The 19,249-nt window shown below is 40.4% G+C and overlaps 1 long non-coding RNA gene and 1 other non-coding gene across 2 annotated transcripts in view; one reads left to right on the top strand and one right to left on the bottom strand.

Moving 5' to 3' along the window:
* Window positions 1–19,249, top strand: part of LOC113456798 — a 200,989-nt gene that overhangs the window by 39,234 nt on the left and 142,506 nt on the right. The gene's annotated exons all lie outside the window — the stretch shown is intronic.
* On the bottom strand, window positions 7,346–7,448 carry LOC113456905. The gene has a single exon (XR_003377632.1). It is a non-coding gene; the product is annotated as a U6 spliceosomal RNA (small nuclear RNA).

Below are 19,249 nucleotides of genomic sequence, written 5' to 3'. Positions count from 1 at the left end.
CCTGGATGAGAAATGATATTTATCTCTCTTGACGTTTTCCATATACGTGGTATCTGGGCTAATTGACGTTCTCATTAATGCTGTTTTAGGATCCCTTCTTCCCCACTTCCTTATCAGCATTTGTTGTAATTCATACCCTGATTATAGCCATTGGTACTGTGGAGAGATGGTATCTCAATGCAATTTGAACTTGCATTTGTGTGATGGCTGAGGGTCTTGAGCACTTTCTCACACATTTGTTGTCCTTTTTTAACTTCTTCTCTTGAAAGCCAACTGTTCATTAGTCCATACATTTGAAAAAAAAACATTTTCTTTTCGTGCAATATATTCTGATCACAGTTTCCCTTCTCACAACTCCTCCAAGATCCTCTCTATCTCCCCACCCACCCAACGCCAGTCCTTTCCTCTCTCTCTTCAGAAAACAAAGCAAACAGACTCCAAACAGATTTTAAAATAAAGTAAAAAAAATGCGCAAAATCATAAACCATAATATTTAAGCAAAAGACCATTAAGACAAAAGAAAAAGCAACTCTACAAAACCACTGGGTTCAATTTGTGTTGGCCATCTACTGCTGGGCATGGGACCAATCCTTCAGCGTGGTTAGTACATTCAGTAAGACTCCATTGGAGAAAACAAATAATTCTTCTGCAAGTAGATGTCAATTGGAGACAGATTCTTAGGGTTGGGAGTTTGTGTCTGCTTCCCCTCTCAACACTGGGACCCCTTCTGACTTGAACCCCTACAGGCTCTGCACATTCTGCCACAGCCTTAGTTTATATGTGCGTCAGTCCTAATGTGTCTAGAAAAAACACTGTCTCTGGGGTCACAACACCCCCTCGGGCTCATATACACTTCACACACACTCCCCCACAGCGCCCCCAGACCCCAGAAGAAAACACTAAAAAAAACACCCCACAAAAAACACAGAGTGCCAAAAAATCTCACACTCCGCATATCCACAGTTAGAGGTCTCGAGATACACCCAAAAACACTAAAAGAAAAAACACCCCAGAAGAGAGCAGAAAAACACACAGATATAGGGATAAAACAAAATCTCTAGACACAACATTATAGAGATATGTCCCCAAAACAAAACAACAATATGAGATTCCCCAAAACCACAACACATATAGACTCTCGGGCTCGGCCACATCAGAACAGACACACACAGAGACTATATCACAGAGAGCACATAAGACCCCCCATAAAAACACACAGAGATTATACACACAAAAAACCCACACATGTAGAAAAAAAAAAGAAGAAAAGAGAAGAACAATATGAAAAAAAACAAAAAACAGAGAGAAAAAGAAAAAAACAACACCCGATACTCACATGTGGAAAATCTCTCTCTCTCTACCCCTCTCTCTCTCTCTCTCTCAATCTATCTCTCTCTCTCTCTCTCTCTCTCTCTCAATGTGTGTGTGTGTGAGTAAGTTGAGAGGTAAATCAAATCCAGATGAACGTAGTGCTGAGTGCTGGTGACGGGCTTGAGGGATAAATCAACATATTTTGCACTGACTTTTTACTTCACTAACTCCTCTTGGCTGATATTTCATTAAATATGTTCATTTATTGATTTATTCATTTACCGACTGTGTAATGATGCTGACAGTGTTTCAAGATTTGTTCTTGTCACCGGGATCATGGGCAGTACATAAAATAAGTTAAAACCCCTACTTTCATGAAGTATTAATTCTAGCAGCAATAATGATGAATTATTATTCATCAGACAATGATGAATTGTCTGATAGTGTCAAGTGTCAAGGAAGAGAAAGCAGGGAGGGGATACAGAGGTATAGAGTGAGGTCCTCCTTTGTAGAGAAAGTCAAAACAGAAGGTGTCTGAGCAGAAATCTGAATGAAAGAGGAAGGACACAGTGTGAACAGTCAGGGTAAGAGCAAGAGGAGGGATGGAAGTGAACACGCAGAAGACCTGAGTGGAGAGAAAGCCTGGAGCCTGGGTGTTCTGGGAATGGAAAGGGCGATGTAAGCACTGGGTGAGCAGGGGGATGAACTTCCAGGGGTGGTTGAAGCAGAATGCTGATGCTCTACAGGCCTGGGAGTAAATCTGTATTGGATCTGTATTACACAGGAAGTAATACAAGGGTTGGGAACTAGAGTTCTGTGCTTTGCTTCACTTTAATCTCTCTCTCTCTCTCTCTCTCTCTCTCTCTCTCTCTCTCTCTCTCACACACACACACACACACACACACACGACATTTCTTTGTCATTTGTAGAATAAACCTCAAGAAAGAAAAAGTCCAAAAGGAAAAGAACAGGCTATGAGGATAGTTGAATAGCGCACATGATGAAGGAGGAGTCTTCTGTAGAGCAACAGAATGTCCAGACAATATCAATACCACCTCTGCAGCTCTCCCCTATATACCCTTTCTAGCCTAGCTGAATGCTGGCTCTGCCGGGAGATTTCATGCAGGCTCTTCCACTCTATCTGTGCCTCAGTTTCCTTAACTATAAAATATGGATGATATATTTTACCCTCTAAAGCTTATAGGAACAATGTGAATAAATCGAAGAAGGCCACTCCCCATAGTTGGCAGTGTGCTTGTTACTCTCGTTGCTGGCTTTATGGGGGCTCGTGATTTACATCACAGATTCTCCTTTCCTAGTGCATGAAGACACTTTAGTGTGCAGGACTATCTTCCTGTCTTCTCCCTGAGGAATTAGTATGAGACTGAATGTCCAACCTTCAGTAGGTATGTGTTGAAGTGAATCATTGCCAGGATGTCACAATCAGTGTATTTCTGAAGTACCACAGAAACCAGAAAATAGTTACTCTCATTTTCCTTTAAAAAAAATAACTTTAAAAATGAGGAACTGACCAGTGCCTTACTCCAGGGCAAAGTGCAACAAGGAGCTTACAAAATTTGCTGTGATCAAAAACTTGTTTGCTTCAATTTCTGTCTAAAGAAGGAACTCTGTAAATATTTGTGCCACTGATAACATCTAGGGTGATAAATTGGAATGTATAATACCAAATGTCAACAGTTCTGTATCTTAACAATAGAAAAATGTGACCCCTGCGTTACACACCTCTTCATATTTAGCACAAGACTTTGCCCATTCAAAAAGGACCAGTATGGATACCGTTGGGAATTCTTAATAGAATCCATTAGTCATTTGGTTTCTGCTCTTTGGGGGTGCTCTTCACCTCCTGCTCAACATGGTCATCTCTTCGGTTCCTTTTTTGAATTTCCTTTAGCATTAGAATATTGAAAATTCATCTATTAGTCCTTCCTGGTGGCCATAGCAACACTCTGGCCAGCATCCCAGGGCTAAAAAGAAATACCCTTGAGATGGTTTTAGCCTACTCCTCCATAAGAAGCTTCCTGTTGCCTAACATCAGATCCTTCAATTCAGTGATTCATCGAACATCATTAAGAACAGTGTGAAGGTGTTTGTTTTCCGTTTGTGGTTAAATCTCTTTATTGTTCCTTTACTGTTCTGAGTTACATGCCATGGTACTAACCAGAGTCATTAAACAATTCAAGCTTGGCTACTAGATCAAATTCTTATAACAGTGAATAGGGCTTTGGAGGTATTTGTATTGTTAGTTTTAGAGATATTTTGGTTTGCTGTGGTCTGGTTTGAGTTTTTTCTCTTGAATTTGTTCACAAGCTAAAGAAGTAATACCATATTTAATCTAATAATCCAATAACAAGGGACAAGGGTCGCCAGAGATCAGCCATCCCTCAGTTCCCATTGGGTCCGATTTGGTGAAAAAAAAATAGTTTTTTTTTTGATATGATAGTCTTGCTGGATTGGAAGACTTTCTTCCTTTTTTCTTTTACACTCTTCTCTGTGTGTGTACATATGTACACATGCCTGTTCTGTGCTCTTTGTATGCACAGTTGTATGTGTATGTGCATGTGGGGCCAAAGGTCAATTTCTGGAGTCTTCCTCAACTGATCCACACCTTGTTTTTTGAGACAGGATATATCATTGAACCTGAAGCTTGCTAATTCTACAAGACTAGAAGGGCAGCAAGCCTCAGGGTTCCTCCTATCTCTACTTCCCCAGTACTGGGAATATAGGTGCACATGACTTGCCCAGTTTTTTTCACATAGGTGCTGGGGGATCAAACTCAGGTCATTCTTATATGGCATACCTTTCAATGACTAGGCTGCCTCTTCAACCTCCCTTCCTTTACCCTTCATTTCAAAACTTCTAAAAGAGTCCATCAATCCATAAGAGCAACTACTCTTCATTTGTCTATTGATCAATTGAAAAAAAAAGTCCTTCTTTGCCCAGTATAAATTATAAGAAAAAAATAACACCAAAAGTAAAGGCAATATGAAAATCACGTAGCTTCAACATACCTTTAGCAAAGCTGTCTGTGCACAAGAGAAGTACAAATGACAGAAATGAACAGCTAAGATGATAAGTCTGTGCACCCACCATCAAGTGCTGACTTTATGTAAAGACTGACTATCTAAAAACATGAGCTCTCAGAATCCACTTTGCTATAGACCCCACCACACTCTACACTGATGCCAAAGAAGGAACAAAAGTAATATATGTGAACAAAACCTAGATTCCTTCTCTTGCCAGCAGCTCTGCCATCAGGCATTGCCTGTGCAAACACCCCTGAGCTATCCACTCCTGATGGATTGCTGACAAGTGTGCTCATATTCTTTGTTAGGCACACAGAACTCTGAGAACTTTGGATGATATTATCCTGGGATTCTCAGGGAATATATGTAAAAATAAAGTTTTAAATTTCGTGTGTTCTAGCATAAAATAAGTAACTCACCTCAGAGTAATGGAAATTTCTCTGGGGATGTTTCCAGAAAGAACTGACCCTAGACTATTGTTATCTATAATCCACTCATAGAATTTATTGTCAAAATGGGCAAGTTCACAGCTTACCTATTGATAGCTGATAAACCACTTGGCCAACTATATTTTCTTGGGTATGTGTTGATGTATTGTGTGTGTGTGTGTGTGTGTGTGTGTGTGTGTGTCTGTTTGTCTGTGTGTCTGTGCTCCAGTATATTTTCTCATGTCACATGATGTGTGTGCATGTGAGGTAAGAGGTACAAACTCAGGTGTCATCCACGTTTAGGTTTGCTTAGTTTAGTTTAGGTTAGTTTTGTTTTGTTTTGATGCAGGATCTCTCTCTCTTTCTCATTGGGACCCAGGATCACCAGCAAGCTTCAGAAATCTGCCTGTCTCTACCTCAAGGGCCAGGGTTACAAACATCTGCAACCAAACCATGCATTTATTTGTTTGTTTGTTTTCATCTGGATTCTGGAGATCAAACCAATGTCCTCATGCTTGCAAAGCAAGCACTTTACTGACTGACCTAACTCCCCAAACTAAGCATCCTTTTCCATGTAAATGATAGCTACGGAGAGCATCTCAAGCTCTGCACAATTGAAGTGAAGCTTAAAGTGCATGAAAATAATAGACATGACCTCCTCGCACAGGAACACAAAAGTTCAGGAAGTAACCAGCACAAAGTAGAACATGACCAAATGGAGGAAAGTCCCTGTTCAAGAAAGCTTAGGAAAGCAAAGAGCGCCACTGTGCCTGAAGTCTCAGTGCTGAGGGGGTTCAGGAGGGCACACTTCTGAAGCGCACTGGCCCAAGGGCCAGCTGAATTGATGAGCCTTATGTTTCCTGAGAGACCCTGGCTCAAAAATTAACCATGGAAAGTGAGTGGCACCTAGAAACGACATCTACTGCAAACTTCTGGCTTCCGCGTGACATACGTGTGCATGAATATCTACCCACACATGTGCACAGACACCCCCACTAACAATTATATATGTTATACACAATACACAAAGCACATAGAGAGACAAGGTGAGACCTGGAAGGGAGGAGGGTGGGGCTGTGGATCACCAACAAAGGAAGTTCTGATATAGTTGGTAAATGGAGAGAAGAGCATTGGTAACGCACGTTTCCCTGTTCCTTCTTCAAAGAAACCAATTAGAGTGACTAGATCTGTCAATTAAGCCCCAAACCATGGAACTCAGAGCACGGACGCCAACTCCTGAAATGTTATGGGGTCACTATGTAGTATGATTCAAATTGTTGCTCCCAATCAATCTTACCCCTAATTTCCTCATCAGCGAAATCAGAATAACCTCTGTGTGACTTGCAAAGCACAGCTAATTAACATTTATGACAAATGGGGAATTATATAACAGGTTATGTAAATACATAATAGCATCAAGAACCAAGCTGCTTTGCCTATAGCATTTAAATTGAAAAGAAATCTAAACATACAAAAGGAAAAAAAAACAAGTATGGTATAAAAAATAAAATAAAAATATAAACAAATAAAAATGCTGTTAAGGACAGAGGTCTGGGGTAAGTGAATACCCCTCCCCAAGGGCTGTCTATAGGTATGAGAACTCTACAATGGCATATACTTTATTTTATAAACATCATGCCAAATGCTCACAGATTCTAGATGAGCAACAAAGCTGGCATTCACCTCTTGAGAGGATTCATGAAATCAGGCAGCTATGCTAAGTATGAAAACTCCTTTGTGATCCTCCGTTCGAGTCATGTCATTGTTGTCTTCATTGTTTTGACTAAAGGTCATTCATTTAGCACCAGAATCTCTTCCACCATGATTTTCAAAAGCTCATACAATGGTAGTTGAGCATTTATATTTAATAATTTGGAAAAGCAAATGTGATTCAATTTGGGACAAAAAAATCAAATGACCTTGAGGAAGTAAAAAGGTTGATCTGAACTCATGGATTTGTTTTGAGCCTCCTGTCTTACTGTGCTTCACGAATGCTCTGTTATTATCAGTGTTAACTTCACTTAAGCAAGGAGTGGAGATGTAGCTCAGAGAGAATAAAGAACCCCTCAAGGTCACAGTGGCAGACAAGCTAAGTAGGAAAGATTTGCAGTCAGAAACTGGAAACTGGAGACTTGAGCCTCCTGTATTTGCCACTTCACCATTATTTGAACTCCCCCCCCCCAGCCTCGTGGTACGTATGTGTGTATGTTTGTGTGTGTGTGTGTGTGTGTGTGTGTGATTTCTAGAAGACAGAAGTTAGCATCAGACATCATTCACAGGATGCTGTCCACCTTGTACTTCTGGGACAGTATGTTTCTCTCACTTGCTGTTTCTGTTGGGCTAGTGAGTGGGTCTATAATCTACCTATTTCTGCCTACTCAGTATGAAGATAGCAAGATGGAACCACCGTGCTGCTATATAGGTTCTGGACATTGAACTCAGGTCCTCATATCACATGGTAAACATTTACCAAGCTATCTCCCCAGCCTACTCTTTGAACTTTGATCAGTCACAATACTGGTTTTCTCCTATGAAATGTGGGTGCTGAGATTTACATTGTATGATAATATGAAATGCTTCACGAACTTCTATGTCATCCTTGTGCAGGAGCCATGCTAATCTCTATATTGTTCCAATTTCAGTATATGTGTGCTGAAGAGAACACCACTGTATTGTTCTTATTCTCTTTGTGCATCTCTGAAACGGAGAATCATTCTAGCATGATGATGTCCTGCTTGACACTGAAATCATGAATATGACAATAAAACCAATGAAATAATGGTATGTCTTAACAGTCACAGGCCTTGGAGTACATAGACAGTAATGATAGCAGCTCTGGCAAGAATATGTGAATGTATTATAGACATGGGAAGGTAGTGTGGGCAAGTTATCAGCTGGATAATTCTCATTCTCCAAGGAGTTCTCTCAGGAAACTAGAATGTCCTAGGTGGCGAGCGTAAAAGTTATTTAGGCGTGATTGTCATTGTGGATTAAATGAGAAATGTCTCCTATAAACTCATGTATCTGAGTGACTTGGTCTTCAGGTGACTGTGCTCTTTCAGAGATCATCAAACTTAGTTTATTGCTTATTGCTGGAGGGAGTAAGCTACTGGAGTTGATATTGAAAATCTAAAGCCTTCTTTTGCAGTTTGCTCTCATATTCCTGTGTGTGTTTGAGATGTGAACACTCAGCTTCCTGCTCCTGCAGCTATGCCTTCTCCACTCTTATGGAAATCTAACCCTCTGGAACCATAAGCCAAAACAAACTCTTCTATCAATTGTATTGGCTCATGACATTTTATGACAGCTACAGAAGTCACTGACATAGTGTTGCACAGTTGGAGATCCAGGCTTTTGGAAGCTGAGGCAGAAGGATGACAAGTTAAAGTCTAAACTGGAGTACATGGCATTTATCTGTCACCAGAAACAAAGGATATACAAAGAAAGGAAATAAGGGAATGGGAAAATAATGAGTGGGGGAAAGAAGGGAGAGAGGAAGGGAGAGAGGAAATCAAAAGCAAAGTGTTAAAAATATTCTCATTTTGGTCTTAACTACTAGAATGCATAGCTATTAAATGTGAGAGCTTTAAAATACTTATGCAGGAATGGGGAATCTGCATCACTGGGTCAGTGCAAGCCAAACAATCAGAAGTTTCACGGAAGTCTATTATTTAAATCTGAATTCTATACTGGCTTGTCATCTTGATATTTTTGACAAGTGCGTGTAAGAATTTTTGACAGTAAGGAAGTTTCCAATATATTTTTACTATATAAAAAATAAATGTAAAATACATAACTGTGTTTCTAAATTGCTACTGTTTATTTTAAGAAATAAAACATTCATCATCTTAAAACCCTTCACTTCTGAGCACTGATTGCTGTGTGCTAGGAGTGAGGGGAGCAGCGCAAATTACAGTCGATCCGGCAGCAGGGAGAGAATGCAGCTGTTTTTAGTTCTGCTTCTGCAACATCCATGGTGGAATTCAGAATTTACTGAGAGCTGGCTTTTCTCATTTTACTGGCAAAGGAATTGTAAGCTTAATTACTCTCAGGGGTCTTCTGTAAATTATTTCCATAGATCTGGAGAAAGAAGATGGCAGAAAATAAACATTCAGCCTCATTGCTTTTGTAATGAAGAAAAAAGATCACCCCCACTGAACTGTGCTCTCTACCCACACCCGAACCTCTTCTGGGGTTCGGGAGGGTGGAGAGCCCCTCCCTGATTCTTGCACACATCGCTTGTGTCTTGTTTTCTCCCACTCTCCACCTGGTATATTCATTCACCCTGTCTGAGCAGGCCTGACCCGCACAGTTCCTTTTTCTCTTCATCTCCCCCACACAACTGGCATCTGTATACTTGGAAAGACCCTCCATGAGTTCCACCTTGCCTTCATTCAGTGATGAACACTGGAGCTACTGGAATAATCATGGAGACAACCGTTAGTAAATTAGTTCATACCCCCCCCTTGAAGGGAGAGCCAGCAGCATAATCATATCTGACATTTATTGACTGTTTACTCTGCCATTTATTTCATTTAGACCCCTTACACGCACTGTGAGAAGGCATTATTCTAAGTATTTGTAATGCAGACCTGCCTTGATATGTTAGAAAGGACAACATCTTCGAGCCAATCTCAGGCTGTCTGACCTCAGGGCTCACACTTTTGCCCATTTGCCATGTTTACCTTCCATAAGAATTTGTGGCAATAAAGGAGAACACAATAAAAGGAAGAAAGAAAGGAGGGAGGGAGGAAGTGGGGAGGGAGGAAAAAAGAATGGATCAGGAAGGTTGTGAGCGATGGACCACCTTATCTTTGGTCACCTCAACCAATGAAATAGGAAATATGATGTTTTGACACATGACTCTCTCCTGAAGTTCTGACTGACACCCGAACTCATATTTTACATCTGAAGTTTTGATGCCTTAGTCAAGTGCATTGGAGACATCAACCAGAGTTAATGTCAAGTTGTCTTATAAAATTAGCTCAGTTCGAGAAAGCAGTTGAAACCTACAGTAGCAGTGAGAGTGTGGTCCTGCCTAGTTCAGAGAGGCCCCCTTGATGTTCACTCAAATAGAGCTCCGACGCTTTTCCAAAAACAACCCCACTATGGCAATTGTGTGGGAGACGTTTGCATTTTGCAGAAAGCCAGCAATCCTGCTGAGGAATTATATGGTTAATGTGCTAGAAAAGCCTTCATAAAACTGCATTTCCTTTCCCGGCTTTCCAGCCTCCCACACCTGGGCTTGCCAGGTTCTTGTATGAACACAATGGCCTCACTGGCACCCTTGGATTTCATTGCCAATGAAAAAGCAACAAACCATGTCATAACCACCCACCATCTCTTTGAAACCCACCCAACTGTTTGGACATTTCAACCAAGCATAGCATCTCCTTTATGTCACAAGGAGACCAGGTGGCTGCAGAGCAATGAATGGCACACAGCCCATTCTCTATTACCCCCCCCACCAGTGGTGCTTACCTCCCTTGTTCCATCTTGTTCTTTGTCTTTCTCTCTATTCTAATTGTGACAACTGTGAGTACGTATGAAAGTGGGATACTTTGCTCTCTACTGGCCTAAAGTTAGATCTAAAAAGACCCTAAGATAAACATTGAGCATTCTTCAACCCTTGTAGCTGACTGAATAGGAAAGCATGATATAGGGAAATACCTACAAAATAGATAGCATGAGGTACTGTTTGGTTTTACTGCTTTGCCACTCTGTGATAGAGAAGCTGCTTATCCTGTCAGGACTCTGGACAGCTCATGGATATACCCTTGAGTTTATTTAGGGTTATTTGTTTGTTTGTTTTACTTGCTTTTTTTTTTTATTTAGTGCTTTTTCTTTGAGATCCAATGCTGTAGGAGTAAAAATTCTCTCTTATTATCTTGGGCTGCAAAACACTAATGGAGATTCAGTAAAATCTTTAATTAAGCACTAAGTGCTGATGCATAGAATCTGAAAGAAGCTAATGTTTGCACTTAATATTAGCATTTATTTTCTTCTAATGAACATCAAAGTAGGTTCACTGCAGCATAAAATGGTAAGAGATAAATGGCTTCATATTAGAAAAACAGGAGGCCACCCCCAAGGATCAACAAATGGGTGAATCAGGCTGCAAAGGAAGGAAAACAGTTTAACTGCAAGACAACTTAAAACATCAGTTCTTGGGTTAGGGAGATGGCTTTGTGGGAAAGCACTGGCACGTGGGAGGACTTGAACTCCTAGCCCAGTACTCACACAAAGGCTGGATGCCTAGTGTGAATATCTGTAATCGCAGTGGTCCCACAGCAAGCTCAAAGACGAAGACAGAGAGTTCCTAGAAGCTCATAGGCCAGCTACTCTGATAGAAACTGTGATGAACATGAGACTATGTCTAGAATGAGGGGGATGCCAAGGATCAACATCCCAGGTTAGCTTCTGACCTCCATCTGAGCACCATAGCATGTTTGCATCCACATTTACACAAACATACGAACACATACGCAAACACACATTGTAAAATAGTACTAAGTTTATACATACCAATGTTGTATCTGTTGCTAGGTGCTGGACAGAAGAGCAAATAACACAAAATTCCAAACAGACAAATATTTGTGAAGAGTTCAGTAAGGAAGGGGATGAATAAGAGGCATAACATAGCATAGCATAGCAACATATCACGACAACATAAGGTGAACTGAGGCAGACACCAATTCAGGGGCAATATAGCATGGATTTGACGGCTTTGACTAAATGGCAAGCTAAAAACAGAAGTTATCACGAAAGCCAAGAATTTGTTAAAGCCTCCGAGTCATCACTGACATTTTCTGTGATTATCTGGGGCCCTGATCTTTGTGTACTTAAAGGAGATCTTGGTTTGAACTCTGGAAGGAACTGTTTTTTTGACAGCTCTAACTCAGAAGCCTGATTACAATTCAGATGTAGGAATGCTTGGGAAAAATCTTTTATGTAAATTACTGTCACCTAATATTAGGGCTAAAGCAGGAAGATAAATTCAGAGAGTGAACGCATCCAAATTTTCAGAATTGAAATGACCCATGACATCCATTCTGACAGCATTTCTCGTAGCATGTAAGATGTGTCTATATTATTACCATTTAGGTTAACATTACAGAAGCTTTGGAACTTCACAAGTCAACAGTTAATTTGACTCACCAGTGGTAGAAAAGGGAAAAGAAACAGTCCTGACAGATGTATCCCATGGAAGCAAAGTGCTGAAAATTAAAGAATGCCTAGAATGTTCCTGTCAGCTACCATTTTCCTCACAAAGGCCTTCTCATAGATGAACAATTTTAGGGTGTTCTGCTTATAAATAGGCTACCTCCCAGATGCTGAGCTGAGCCAGAACCCAAGGCTTGCCCCGGGTTGAAAGACTAATGAGAACGGTAAGTCAGACCTGCTTAAAACTGCCCTCTTTTACTCTGAACCAAAAAGTACCGTCCAAGAGATACACAGGGGATGAGGACGCATGAAAGAGGCTCTGCCTGCCTAGTTACTCACAAGGAAGCAGAGATGGTCCCAAAGTCCAAGGGAAGTAGATTGTTTCATTTAGAGGAGTTTAGATAGTCTGGCTGGTTCATCGGAGTAGAAGTGTGGTTGCCCTCAGACCCTTGTCTGTTACCAGCCAAAGAAACCGACATTCATCACAATTACTGGCTCTATAGACTCCTGGGTTAGAACATTCAGACCCCAGCTGTCAGTGATCCTGAGACCTAGTTGAAGAGAGAAGACTGCTAGGAACAGACCTTGAGGTTCCTTAGGGTGACCCCACTTTCTGTCCTCTCTCCTGCCAGACTGCAGACGTAATCCAACTAAACCACCCCACTCTCCTGCTGCCCTGCCTTCTTTGCCTTGATTGATCATATACCCTAAAATTGAAAGGCAAAGCAGAAACAAACAAAGCAAATTAACCAAAGAGCTCTTCTTCCTTCAAATTGCCTCCTGTCAAGCATTTGGTCCCAGCAATAAGAAAGGCAAAGAGTACTCCCAGAGTACTCAACTCTCTTCTTGGAAACTGGAGCTACTGAATCTTTCACTGCATCTTCCCCAACAACGACCACAAAAGACTAATCGAGCCCCATCTCAGTTTAGAATGATGTCAGAACATATGAGTCTCACCAGAATAGCTGAGAATATCCAGACCATTTGGGACCTACCATCATGACAAGCTTCTCAGGCTATTGGGTAGGTGTAGATAAACATTTTTTCCAGCAAACACTGGAATGCTTTATGCAAGCACTTGAAGAGCCAAAATATTCCTATTCCCCCAGTACATAGGAGCATGTCCTCAAGCCTTCTTCCTGCTAGTCATTCTATGGAGAGCAAAACCCACGCAGCACTTGAAGCTGCTGGGATGAAATGATATGCAAAGGGAAAATGAGGGCACAGTGCTGAAGGCAAGGGTAAGAGAATGGGGCATGCGGAATACGGGAACAGCAGCCGGATAGCCAGCGCACAATATGAGATGCAGCTAGCAAGAGAAACAAAGGGCAGCCAGACAATATTTCACAAATACATTAGGAACAAGACAAAGGGGAATGTAGACCCACTAATTAGAAGGGAGGGAAAACAAATAGCAGATGCATCAGAAGGCTTGAGCTTTTAATACCTATTATGCTCTAGGCCTCACAAAAATGGTTAGCTATCATCAGAAGCTGAATATAAACCACAGTAATGAGCACATGGGGAAAGGGGGAGGGTTAAATGAAAACCAAACAGATTAGTAACTACTTAGTCAAGCTGGATGGTTTCAAATCAGGACCTGACAAAAGTCACAGTACCATGTAATAAAGGAAGAAAGAAAGAAAGATAAGGAAATTTCAGTTCCAGTTAAAAGTGTTCTTGAAACTGGGGAAGATTTCAAATGACTAATTAGGAACCAGGGGCACAGGGCACACCTCTGTGGGCAAGAGAGAGCAAGACATGACTGAAAACAAGAGTTTGAGTCTTTAGGGGAGAAACTGTGGTGCCTTCTACTGTGGGACAGTCTCAGTGAATTAGACCCAAAACAGAGGTAGGAAAGACTCTACAGTGCTGAAGGCAAAGATAAGAAAATATGGCACGTGTAAAATGTTCACAACAGCTGAAAATCCAGGATGCATTTGGTCTTCTAGGATATCACATTCAAAACCAGGTCTCAATAAAATATAAAGCACTGCCTTACAGAAGGCTATAGAGAAAGCCAACTGTAGATTCTAGAAGTGTCCAGATCGAGTCGGGAAAGATAGGCCAGGGTTTGGAAACTTTTGTTGTATATGTTAATAACTCTCCATTCTTATTCTTTACCATAGAACATGCTAAGCATGCCCTATGTATTCACATTTTCTTAGGAACTGTTAAGATGAGCACTATGATTATGTACAATTTCTAAGCTCTTCATTGATATTTCATAGTAATGCTCCGAACAGGCAGAAGAAGAATGGAGGAAGAATTAGAGCAGTTATATTTTTCTTCATTTATTTATATATTTATTGAAGACAATATAGTGCTATATGGCCCTGGCTTACCTAGGTATTTATTGCAAAATTGGCTTGCCTCAAACTCATGATAATCCTTTTGCCTCAGCCTCCTAGGGTTCCTGTAGTCCACCATTGCATGCTACAAGATTGGATTTGTCTTTTCAATTGCCAACTATAAAATATAAAATCTATACAACTGCTTAGATTTGTTAATAACTTTTATTAATTTGTTCCATTGATGTACAGTCATGAGGGTTCTATCTTACAGGCAGATCTAGTTTTAAAAGTGAAAGTCTCTCCCAGGTGTGCCTCTCCATTTGGGGGTTTTAGTGAATTCCAGATGTAGTCAAGTTAACAATCAAGAATAGGCATCACACAAAGGACCAAAACTTTTGAGATCTATAGATGGAAGTTTCTTTACTGCCCTGTTCCACAACCATTCAGTACCAAAGAAACACACAGAGGATTATATCAATTATAAACTGGCTTATTAGCTCAGTCTTATTATTAACTAACTCTTACAACTTTAATTTACCCATAATTCTTGTCTATGTTTAGCCATGTAGCTTGGTATTCTTATTAGTGAGACATTATCATCACCTTGCTTCCTTTCCTCCTGGTTGGTGACTTCAGACTGAGCCTTTCCTATTTCCAGAATTCTCCTAGTCTGGTCACCTCATTTATACTTCCTACCTGACTACTGATCAATCAGTGTTTTAGTAAACCAATACAAATGATAAAAATACAATACAAATCTTTACATGGTACAAGAGCATTATCCCACAGCAGAGAACAGCATGAGCTACAAGAAAGTTCAACATGCACGTTTGAAAGATGACCTTTGCTGGCATATGACTATGTGCACCTATTTCCATGTACCTTTGCCCGTGAACCAAACAGAAAATCACAGATTTTGGGGCTATGGTCAGACCTTACTTCATGTGAAAATATTATGCACAGACACTTGTATAAACATGTGATCAGTATTAAAGTGGAATTGAGATCTGGGGCCCCATGCCCTTCACATATTACTGCCAAAGGAAACAGTCACATGCGCTGGAAACTTTTCTTAGCCTTAGCTTTAAGTTATTTTCAAAACAACCTCAGGTTGCTCAGGCTATTTTCACTAGTTTCTCTCTCTGTCTCTCTCTGTTTCTCTGTCTCTTTCTCTCAGATACGTATGTTTATATAATCTTAAATATGTGCATAATATATACTTATGTAATATATATGTAATCTTTTCTCTTACCTCTTACTCTCTTATTGTCTCTCTCTCTCTCTCTCTCTCTCTCTCTCTCTCTCTCTCTCTTTCTCTCTCTCTCTCTCTCTTTCTCATATCTACATAATAATCCTAGCTGTATCATGGAGCAATTATCTCAGCATCTTCTTTACTATGCTTCTTTGAATACACTTCCAAAGATAATTTAACGATTATCTTTAGAAAGAATTTTATCTTACTAATACTTCAAAAATGGGTAAGTGTGTTTTGTCTTAGTGTAGGGATTTTGAACATAGTTGGTCCACCATCATAGAGCATTCTAATGACACAAAGACACATCACTCACTATCATGATGTGTGCTGGATATTTTTTTAACATAGGAGACTTTGTTTTATATGCAGGCTATAAATTTCTTGGTAAGGGGCTCTACAGATTATTTATTTAGAGCCAAGAGGCCTAGAAAAGTCTTATATGGAGCCTGAATGGTGATACAGTGGGAGGGTATGTAATGTTGTGCCTGGAAACCCCGTTCTAGTCTTGATGCAGAAGCTCTCTGATGATGAGTTACTTCTTTTTCTATTTTTAATTTATTTATAAAGGATAGCATGGCATCTAGATATGTATTTACATACTGTGCTGATTGAAACAACCAAAGCCATATAATTATTACCTCACATATTGTGGTTTGTGAAGCATGAGCATGGAAGATCTACTTTTAATAGTTGCCAGTTCTACTGTATAGCACTCACTGCCCCCTCCTGCTTCACCAGAATGTGCTCCTCCTATCAAATGCAGCTTTCTTCCCCAGCCCATGATCTCCTGGGTGGCCACCTCCAAGATCCAATCACCCCCATCTTGCTCTCTTTTATGAGTAAAATATTTTAAAATTGCACAAGTGGATAAGATAATGAGGATTTTTTTCTGACCCTCACTTATTTTGCTCAATATTATCATTCTTCTGTTTTAAGACAAATGGCAGGTTTCTCTCTTTTCTGTAACCAAACAATATCTCACTGTATGTACCTATTCCCCATCTATTTGCTTATTAATGGACTGTGTCCATATCACGGCTGTTATGTACAAAGTGCCATGAACCCAGCATATGGATGCCTCTTCAACATCCTCATTTCTTTTGTGTGTATACCCAGTGGTGAGATTTGTGTTTAATTTTTAAAAGAAATTCTCATACTATATCCATCATGGTTGCTCTAGTTTATATTCCCACCAACAAAGCATAAGAGCTCCCTTTTCTCCACCCCTTTGACTTCTGACGCTGTAGCTAGTGGATCCCCAAACTAGGTTAATCCTACATTTGGGGAGCCCTAGAGACTGCCCTCAATAGCTAACAATTTATCTCTACATCCTTCACCCAAGAGCTCCCACCATGAGGAAGCCAATGCATGGACTTGTTGCCATTTTCAGACTCCCCACTTTGATCTTGAAAGAGCTGTCTTGTGCTATTATTTCCTTCATTCTTCAGAGAAACAATTTACCAAGACCATATAGCTGGGTAGTAAGTAGATGTTTTCTACTTACTGGCTGATCATAAAGACCAGTCCTTCCGATGTCTAGCTCATTGTAAAAATGTGTTTTATCAAACTAGTACACCAGATACCTAAATTTCCACAATTTGAAATCTATCCTCATTTCTTTTTTGCTTCTTTATGATACCAAAGTGAATGTGCCCAACATGGAAGAGGTAAATCCTCTAAGATTTCTGGGAGAAGATGAGATCCCAGAAGATCTAAAGCCTCAAAGGCACAGGTTACCTGGAGACCATAAGAAGGTGGTGCAATGGCTTAGGGATGTGGCCCTGTGCAGCCGCCACTGCTGTGATGCCTCCCAGTGTTCTGTGAGCTGGCTGACACTGACAATGAACGCTCCTGCGGACGGCATCCTCTGTGACAAATGCTATGTTCACAACAAGAATTCAGTCTCAAGCTTGGGGAACTGATATTTGAACCTAAGTTATGAATATGTTAATTTATCCTCTCCCAATTAGCAAGACTAGGAGTGAGAAATTCCACAGCATGCCTGTCTGCAGCCCACATTTATTCTCCTTGCCCATCCTTTCTGAGGATGGCACTCACACTCACAGGCATACATGCTTATTAGCATGTGTTATCTAACAAGTGAACCAAGAAAGCAAATCCCTCATCCTCAAGTCACTGACTTAAAAGAGACCTAAAGAAAGGAATGTTTATTTTTAACTTTAGAAAACAAATGTTCCTCCTCAAAATCTTTTTATTATTATTGTTAGTGTTATTTTGGCACTATCAAATACCCAGAAATGGCTGTCCTAGTGCGTTAGAGAGTAGTAATTGAATGAAAGCTTGATTTTTATTTCATCCAACAAAAAATAGCTATTATTATTATTTACAAATTACACATAATTACAATTGTCTGGAGAATGTCTTATCAGCCTGAGTAGGACAGAAATAAGCTAGACACACAATAGCACTTCCTGGTCTCTAATTTTGATTTGTATGCTCATTAATGGCAATGTAAATTAGCAGTATGGCAATTTTGCTCCATGTCATTTTGGGCAGAGTCTAACACTACAGATGAATGTACAACTGGTGTTGCCTACATATAGTCAGAAGTGTCTGTACAGTGGACAAGTGTGTTCTTTCTAATGGATGGAGATGCTGACGGTCTCACTGCATCAGGGATTGTTCATAAAACAGTAAGTAGCTGTATGTTCTTTTCTACACAATGACCTTGAAGATTGGGAAGCTAGCTGTGATCTATGCTTTAAAGATCTCTCATTTTATTACCTAGAGCTCATAGCAACTTTCATATTTGATTCATAGTGGATACCTTTAATTGCTGAGATTACCTCTGTCTCCATGAAAATGCTAAGTCATCTCAGCAGAAGGATGAAATGGAAGCAGAAAGATATGATGGCTATTCTCACAAGGGCCATGGCTGACCTTCCTATAACAAAAGAAGGTTAATAACACCCACTATGACAGCTTGATTTCATATAAGTATTAAGTGACAAAGAAGTTTTTAGAAGGAAGACTCACAGACCCAGAAGAAACTGGTCATGTGTAGATTTGATAAAGCACAATGGGCAGCCATGTAAAAATCCAATAAGACCAAAACTGTATGTGAGAATGGCCATAGACTAAAGGAGAACCGCTCAGCAAGGCCTGTCTATTCAGGTTATTTTTGGCCTGTCTGTGTATGTTCCTTCCTCCTAAGTACCCTGCAGAATCCCTTCTGGGATGAAGGTCTTCTGATCTACTATCAGACAGAGGAGGTCACAGAAGTGCTACAGGGCCAGCTCCAACACAGACACAGTACTATTTTTAGGCCTTGTACCTTGCTTTCGGTAAAATGTGTTTTGCTTTCTATGACTTACCTAGGAAAGAGGTCTTTCTGGCTTCTTTGACCAATTTTGAGGAGAAAAAAGGATGGGAAGAGGAGGGCAGAGGAAATCGGGAAGACCTTGGGCCCTCTCTGACACCTTCCAATGTGCTTTAATTCAAAGTATTTGGCAGGCCAACGTGTCTTCCTTTGTAGTATCTTTTTCTCTGTCTCAACAATGACAAAACTCTCCACCCCAGTATCTGCATCACTCCTCTGTACAGGGTACAGAGTGCTGCCAGTGTTTCCAAACTGAGCCTTACCTAGTAATTAGCAAGAAGTCTCCAGAGCATGGGACAGTCTTGTAGGAGCAAGACAGTTTCTATGCCCAGGTGGGGTGTAAGGGGGATTGTTACAGTTTTCCCTACTTACGAACTATAATAAAGTCTCTGTCTCTCTGTCTCTCTGTCTCT

Source organism: Microtus ochrogaster, chromosome 16, assembly GCF_000317375.1.
Source record: "Microtus ochrogaster isolate Prairie Vole_2 chromosome 16, MicOch1.0, whole genome shotgun sequence".
Taxonomy (NCBI): domain Eukaryota; kingdom Metazoa; phylum Chordata; class Mammalia; order Rodentia; family Cricetidae; genus Microtus; species Microtus ochrogaster.
This window is presented reverse-complemented; position numbering and strand designations above follow the sequence as displayed.